We start from the raw sequence: 8,394 nt of genomic DNA on the forward strand, positions 1-8,394 counted from the left end.
AGTCAGTATTGAGACAAGTACGGACAGCAAATAAACATTGGGGGGAGGGGAAAAACATACCTACATGCTAAGATACGCTAAGCAGCCCTCTGTAGGCGTAAAGAAAATGGGACTGGAGAAAACTGAGGCATGAAGAGACTCCAGAAAATATATAAATAAATGTAAAGTGTTCCTTCATTTAACTAGATACAAGATTGCCTTCTTAGGATGAAGGCAATACATGTGACATGTGAGTGGTTATACACTGCAAATATGACATTGACTGTAAACAGCTAGGGATTCTGTGTCAATCAGGGTCTACACAAATGGTAGATGCTAGTTATCTAAACAGAGAAATGTAATTTTAAAAGTTAATAATTAGGAAAATGTGTTTTAACTATGCAAATGCCTACTGGTGGACTTTAAGGCATAGAAAACTCAGGAAGTAGTGATTATCTCTAAGGCTGAGAGAGATCACACAAGAAATTGGTAAGCTCAGAAAAGCCCTTCTCCCTCTGAGGCTGAGATTAAGACTTCATTAGAGGCACTGCGGCCACTATAGAAATACACAGCCTTCCAGAAACAAAGAAATTTGCCGACATATGTGCAGTACAGTGGTCTGTGGAGAAAGACGCTGGAGGGCTAAGAAACTCACCAAGGTATGCAAGCTAGCTACAGCTGGTGCACAGAATGTGGCCTACTAGGGGACCAGAGGCCCTGAGCTAGGCAGCAGGGAAAAGCTCTTGGCAGAAACATTCTCCAGACTGAGGGCCTCGAAACCTTCCGCATGCTGTTATGCTGGCAGCCAAATAGTGGGAAGATCCCAAGAGAAAAAAATAGGTCCTTGCCTTTGTCACAGACTGCAACCCTCTAGTGCCCTCTATTGGCCAAGCCTACCTGAGCCAGCCAAAAGACTGCTTTCTGGTTCCCAGCTTCAGTAAGGATAACAGAAATCACAGAAGAAAAAATATGGGAGCTTTGGAAGTGAGAGGCAGTAAGCTGAGAATGTGCCCAGAGGTGGAGTCTAATACCTAGGGATATGACCAAAACTAGTCATATAGTTTATAGTGTGTAAAGTCCAGGAGAGAAATACAAACAGAATTCTGAATAATGCATTCAAATGACCTCAAGACAGGAGGAAAGGAGGAACATAAGGAAGCATAGTATGCTATCCCATCATTGTCCTACATGAAAGAAGCCAGACACAGACGAGTGCACACTGGGTGGTTCCACTTATATACATTTCTAGAAAATGCTAATTAATCTGTAAAGACAGAAAGGAGCCCAGTTTGTGTAGGACTAGAGGTAGAGAAAGCTGCTGGGCTGCAATGAATCATGCAGAAACCTTTTTTAAGAACAGTATTTTGCATGCTGACTGAAGCAGTGTCTCATGTGTATATGTGTTTGTCAAAAAGAAAAGCATCATTGAATGGTCCTGTACATTCTAAGTGGGAATAGTTGATTTCAGGTGCATTTTACCTCAATTGATCATATATTAATTAAATTTGGTTTATGACAATTTATTATACACACAGAATATATTATGATTACCCCTGCACCCATCATCTCTTACCTCCCTCCCACCCCTAGGAACCCCAGTACCTCCCGACTAACTCCTTTCCCATTGTAATATCTTCTGTGTTGTATTAATTTAACCAGGGCTGTCTATGTGACTAGGATTTTTTTTACCTTGCATTGGAGTGTAGTGTTCATGATTGCAACAACCTTGTCATGCCCAAAAGATGCTGTTTCATAGCCTTGCTCTCTGCCTGTAAACCTGTATTTTCTCCTTCTTCTTCTTTGTAGGTGTTTTGTGACTCTTTGAGCCTTGTCAGAAGCTGGTGCTCAATTACTGTTCATTCTCAGCACCTTCAACAGCCATGAATCTGTCTTTCACTACAAAGGGAGGCATCTCCAATAAAGGCTGAAAGTAGGATTTGTCTTCCGTTACCTGCCTGCTCGTACAGCCTTCACCATTTACTCTGGATACCTAGAAGCATTTAACCGAGCATTTTTAAGCAATAGGTAAAATATTTCATCAGGAACAGTGACTCGAGAGAGTCTGACAGTTGTAGGCAGGGTTGGCCTCTCTGTCCTGTGCTGAGCTATATCACTTCCCACATCAGTAATGGAACCAGTGTCATGTGAATATAATATTATCTAGAGTGAAGCAGCCGGAAGATTCAGCTTTCAGTTCTACAGAGCTAAGGGTCGGTGCTGTTTCACTATCTGAAGTACATGCTCTAGTGGAGCAGCTACCCATGGCAGAATGAATCATCTGCTAAAGAATTCCTAAATAGAGACATCTTCTGGACAGCTTTGGGCTCAAGCTCTGGCTCCTGGCTTCTAGTTTGATGGGCAGATAGTTCAAGGAGCCAAACAGCTCGCTGTGGAGATGCACTGAGAAGTCAGTAAAGGTGCAGCCAACAAGGACAGAAGGCTGAAGTAGAAATTACGTCCGGACTATTATAAACAACCAAACACTCACTTTGCTGTCTCCTTGGATGGTTTTTAAAACCAAAGCAAATAACTGTGTCCCCATATAATTTACCAGTATGATTAAGACCTTGCACATGCATGTCAGCTTTGAAGAAGTGGAATTGTATGCTGTGAGAAGAAACAGCAAAATGTTTGCTGAATCTCATTTAGTGGAGTGTGAGACAGTTTTTTAGGAAAAATACTTTTTGTTGTTGTTTATCGAGACAGGGTTTCTCTGTGTAGCCCTGGCTGTCCTGGAACTCACTCTGTAGACCAGGCTGGCCTCAAACTCAGAAATCTGCCTGCCTCTGCCTCCCAAGTGCTGGGATTAAAGGTGTGTGCCACCACTGCCCAGCTAGGAAAACTATTTAAATGAAAACAATCACTTGAAGTAACTGGCATGAGCCATTTCTGTGCAGACATCCTTGAACTAATTTCTCAGTGGAAGGGGAAGTCTTAAGAGATAGCCTTTCCAAACACGGTGGTTGGTGGACAGTAATATAAATAGAAGATTGTGAAAGAAAGCCTTTAAATGTTTTCTTTTAGTAAATAAAAAATAAAACAAAATAAAAAGCACCCTTCCCTTCAGTGTTGCCATCTTGAAAACAATAAATGTATTCTCACACCTGTCCAAGGACTCTATTTGGAACTAACTCCCCCTCCCACAGTGAATACTCATAACATTCACATGGCCTCTACATGCCACAGAGTTAATAAAGCTATTCTAGGTAAACAGCACCCATGAACGTCATTGCTTGATATGATAGAAACTGTATAGGTTTTAAGTCACATGCCCTGCTTCTCTAACCATGAGCATCCTCATCTATGAACTATGAATACTTACATCATAAAGTTGTTAAGTCCACGAAGGGGCTAGGGAGATGATTTGCCAGCACCCAAATGAAGACTGCATGCAGTAGCATTAGCCCAATAACCTCAGTATTGATGGAATGGAGACAGGTGGATCCCCGGAACTTGCTAATCAGCTAGTCTAGCTGAAATTTCGATGATGATGATCATGATGGTGATGGTTGTGGTTGTGGTTGTGGTGGTGGTGGTGGTGGTGGTGGTGGTGATGTAAGCACACACAGATACACAAACAGGAAGAGAGACTCATATTTTTAGTTATATGTAATTAATAAATCTTGAAGTCCTATTATTTTCTCAGTAAATAAACTTTCTTTTCTCTTTTTATAAGAGTTCATTTTGGTGACACCAACTTGTAATTATAAACATTCACTTGTGAGCACTTTCTTGAGCTCACTCTAGCCCAAGCACCAATCTGCTCTGCCAGTGGCTTAATGATTTAACATAAGTTCTAAAATGTCCCCTGTAATAGGAAAAGTTCCTTCAGTCTCAGTTTCTTTCTCTTCAAGAGGAATTAAGAACAATGATGACCCTTGGGAGGATATGAGGCTCTGGAATAACAAGGTTCCCTTTTTCCTCATGTCCAGGTTTTCTTCTTCTCAAAGCTCTGCTGAGCCCCTAATTTTGTCCCAGCTCCAGAAAGCTGTTCTTTGTGACCTATAGAGCCACACCCACATGGTGCTTTCAGGGAAAGAACATTCTCTTTTTAACAATCTTTTTCTTTTTCTGAAAAGTTCTTTTACTTTCCTGCTTTATTAAAACTTTTACTTCTTGGAAACCAACTTCTACTGTGACCCTCCAGGACTGGTGCTTCTCACAGTCATACTTTCTTCCACAGGGACTGGCGATGGGATAAATGTTATCCTTGCTGTCTGGTGCAGATCCTAAAGTCATTTACTCTTCCCTGAGTACTGCATCTAGAACACCCACAGCACTGGACAACCTGTTATCACACCCAGGGGGCTCATCATGTCAACCCAAGCATCTGCTTTTCACTCTCTAATCCTACACTTACATTCCAGAATTCCGTAGCTGTGATGAATTACCAGAGACAAATGGTTTATAGAAGAAGGATTTTCTTCCAGTTCACAGTTTTAAAGATTTTAGCCCTTGGTCCGTTGACTCCATTGTTTCTGGGCTTGAGTTGAGTATGGCAGAGTCTTATGGCAGGGAACAGGTGACAGAGCAAGGTGACTTGTCTTGTGGCAGAGAGAAAGCAGGGAGGAAGGAAGGGATCTGCCCAGGGACAGTTATAACCTTTAAAGGCCAATATGAACTACATCTTCACTCTTTAAACCAATCATTATATGCCAGGCATAACTTATCATATAAAAGTCTTAAAACGGTTAAAAGTCTTAAAAGTCTTAAAATACTGAATTTTGTAAATAGATTAAAATTATTTATATTTCTATTTATCAAGGTCAGGGTTAACAGTGCAGCTTAGTATAAATGGTATTTATATGCCACTTTCAGTTAATTGCCTATGATTGTTTTAATATCCTGTCTTGTTAACGTCTTAGGATCTGAGATATGTTTCTTTTAAGCAATGTACAAAAGATATTTTTACACTCCTAGTGTATAAACTAGAGTATATGATCTGCTTATACTTCATGTAGTTAAGGTATGATAAGTGATTGTGGGGAAAATAAGTCAGAAAAGGGCTTAGGAAGTATTGTGAGGGTCATCTGCTTTTAATAATGTTACCAAGCACACGAAGTACCCAAGCAAAGACCTTAGGAGCACAAGACTGAGCAAGGCTGATTTGTGGAAGAAGGTTGTGCCCGAAAGAGTAAGCAGAAAATGCAAGGGCTCGTGGATATGAGTTTGTCTGAGCTGCCCAATGGGAGCCAATGGACTAGCAGGGCAGAGAGGACTACTGGGTAAGCACTGGAAATGAAAGTTGAAGATTTGGCGCTGCAGTGGAAAAGCTGACCTTGTAGGGAAGGGCACTAGGCCATGGCAAGTACCATGCCTATGATCAGATGCATCAACACTGGAAATACTGGGCAAAAAAATGAGAGGTGTACTCCATCCATAAAAACTACAGTACCTGAAGTCTTAGAATCCCTTAAGCTGCTAAGAATTTCCACCACCTACCTGACCCACTCTACTGTGCCTAGCGACTTCCCTTACTTATGTACTCAGCGTAAGTTTATATTCCTTCCTTTCCTCCCTCCCTTACATAGTCCACCTTCACATCTCTCAATCTACTAGTCACCTGGCAAAAACAATCCTAAATTAAATCTGGTTCTATACATACTCTGAGCCTTCACTCACGAAGATAACAGATAACAACCAATGCTGGAGAAAAACACACAATCAAACTGACTTGAACTCAGATTTGCATCTAAAGTGAGCCTACCACATTTCCCTACCCCACCATCCCAGGAGGCCATTTTATACCTTCTCTTACTTTAGCAAACCTGCACATCCTCCACTTCCTATTAGCTTATTTATACTCTCTGACAATACACACACACACACACACACACACACACACACACACATAATAGTTGCCAGAGTACTCTACCCCTGTTTTTACCAACCTATCCCACATGTTACCATGACGACATTGTCCTCCTGCATCTCTCAACCTCATGCTTCTACTTAATCTTTCACACTCTTGCAGACTCAAGGACATCTTATGAGCAATTATTCCTAATGTCGTCTGAATTGCTGATTTCCCCCTTCCTATTCCTAATTTTTATCAATATACATAAGTTATACAAGATAATGTAAAGCTAATTGTTTTTCTAATTCTAGCATGGATTTCTGGATTGGGTGGTGGATAAGTGCATAGAATACAGTCATCACTGAAAGCATAAAGTTTAATATGAAGCTTCTGTCCCAAGTGCCTATTCTAACTATATAGAAGTTCGTTGAGATGAACAGACTTTTCATCTGTTTAGGTTATTTTTAATCTATTTAGTTTTGATGTGTGGTATATGTATTTATTTGCAAGTTCTTTTATAATAAAGTTTATAAAATCAAAAAACATACAAATGCTTTTTATTATCCTATTTTTTGAAATATGTATTTTTGAATCCTTCTCCTTCTGGGATTTCCCATGTCTCCATCCCCTGTAGAGATTCCCATGGGTGTAGTTGTATCTAAAATATCCCCTAACCATGTGATTATTGGGAAGTGATTGAACATCTAAGAGGTAAGATCAGTGGAGAGTGTTAAATCGTTGTGGGCATGCTCCCTAAAGGTAACAATGAAACCCTAGCTTACTCTTCCTATTCTTTCTTGCCACTTCCCGGCTACCATGAGATAAGCAGGCTTCCTCATGATGCCGTCACAGGTCCAAAGTACCAAGGCCAAATGATGACAAACTACTTATCTTTCTAACTTTAAGCCTTCATCTTCGTGGTGAACTATCTTTTTAAGGTTTCAATGCTATCAAATTGGCAATGCTCTTTTTTATTTTTAACGTTTTTATTGGTTCTTTGTGAGTTTCACATCATGCACCGTAATCCCTCTCGTCTCTTCCTCCCCTCATACCCACCCTCCACCCGTGCAACAACCCTCCACAGCAAACAGAGAAAAAAATCTTGTTGTGGAAGCAGTAGTGTGTCACAGTGTATCCTATAGTATATACCCTTCTGTCCACAATTCTTTGTTTGCAAATGTTCACTGCAATGAGTAGTTGGTCAGGTTGAGGCCGCTGGCTTCTGCTACTCTATCAATACCGGAACTTGACTGGGATCGCTGTGTCATGGAGATCTTGTTGTTTTGTATATGTAGGATCAGCCCCTTCATATACTCCATCAGTTCCTCAATTGAGTAGATGTTGGGGTGAGCCAGTTCAAAGCCATGGATCATACCCAATGGCCAGCACACCAGCAAACTGCCTTTCCCTCCCCACTCCCCCACTTGCAACCAGAGCCAGCTTTACTCTGCTGCTGCCCATGTGAGGTGTTATAGCTGTGAAGAACATGGCCAGTTCTATCCACTCTCATGACCCTAGGGCCAAGTCTTTAGCCTGCCATAGATGCTGAAGGATGAGGGAAGGGAGGAGGGCATTACTCTCTCATCTATGTCACAACTCAAAGGACAAGAGCCAGGGCCAGCTCTCCTGCCCATGCCCTTGGAGTCATCTCAACTGCAAGCCCTACATCCAGGGCCAGCTCTACTGTGCTGATGCAGGGCCTGCTGTCCAGAATGCTGCAGCAGGTCCACACCTGGGCAGCTACAGCTGTCTTGCTCTCATGACCCCAGGGATGGATCTCCTACCTGCTGTAGGAGGCAAGAGAAAAGAGGAGGGAGGATCTCTTCCTTGCCCATGTCACTGTATGCATGACTGTCTGGGTTTGTCTCAGAAATGTTATGCTCTGCTTGTGCATTATGTAGTCAGACTAGTGGTCACCTTGGGCTGTCTGTCTGCCCGGGTCCATGGTTCCAGTCTGGTGGTCATCTTTGGCTCAATTCTTGCCCAGACTGCCCTAGTGGCCTCTTGTAAGGGTCATCTGTCTCAGGCTCACTCCTGCCAGAGGTTCACATTCCCAGCTAGGATTCTTCTAGTCTCTAGCTTGCCCCTTATCCTGGGAGCCTATTTGGGCCTGCCTGGCACCAGACTGGTAGTCATCTCAGGCTCTCTTTTTTTAGGGAATGTTAGGCTACCAATCATTCAGATTTTCATAGGACTAAACACTAAATATAGACATAGCCTCTCTCCTCTCTTCTATATACTGTTGTGACACAACAGCCACACCTACAACACCTCTAGAGGAAAAGGTGATACTCCTTCTTACTATATTACTTACCTAGTATTTGCAATGTTTTAAGTAGAACGATGCCTTGGTTGTTTTCTGTTGCTATAATTGAATTTATAAATAATAGATTTTATTTATGATAACGAAGACTAAGAAGTCCAATAGGATAGCCAGTGGATAAATAGCCCCAGATGAGGGAGGGCTTCATGCTGCATGCTATAGTTGTATTAACAACTACAGAGGGCATTATCAAGCCAGAAGAGCAACTGCAGTAGCTCAGACCTTTCTCTTCTCACAAAGAATCTGTGCAGTCAAAGGACCCTATCTGTACAACCCTACCTAACCCTAATTACCT

General features: G+C 41.8%; 1 non-coding gene across 1 annotated transcript; it reads right to left on the minus strand.

Moving 5' to 3' along the window:
* Nucleotides 1-7,934: 7,934 nt before the first annotated feature.
* On the minus strand, nucleotides 7,935-8,060 carry LOC114639300. Its single transcript, XR_003713989.1, has one exon. It is a non-coding gene; the product is annotated as a small nucleolar RNA SNORA17 (small nucleolar RNA).
* Nucleotides 8,061-8,394: the final 334 nt, after the last annotated feature.

This window comes from Grammomys surdaster, unplaced genomic scaffold (assembly GCF_004785775.1).
Source record: "Grammomys surdaster isolate TR1022 unplaced genomic scaffold, NIH_TR_1.0 125692, whole genome shotgun sequence".
Classification (NCBI taxonomy): Eukaryota; Metazoa; Chordata; class Mammalia; order Rodentia; family Muridae; genus Grammomys; species Grammomys surdaster.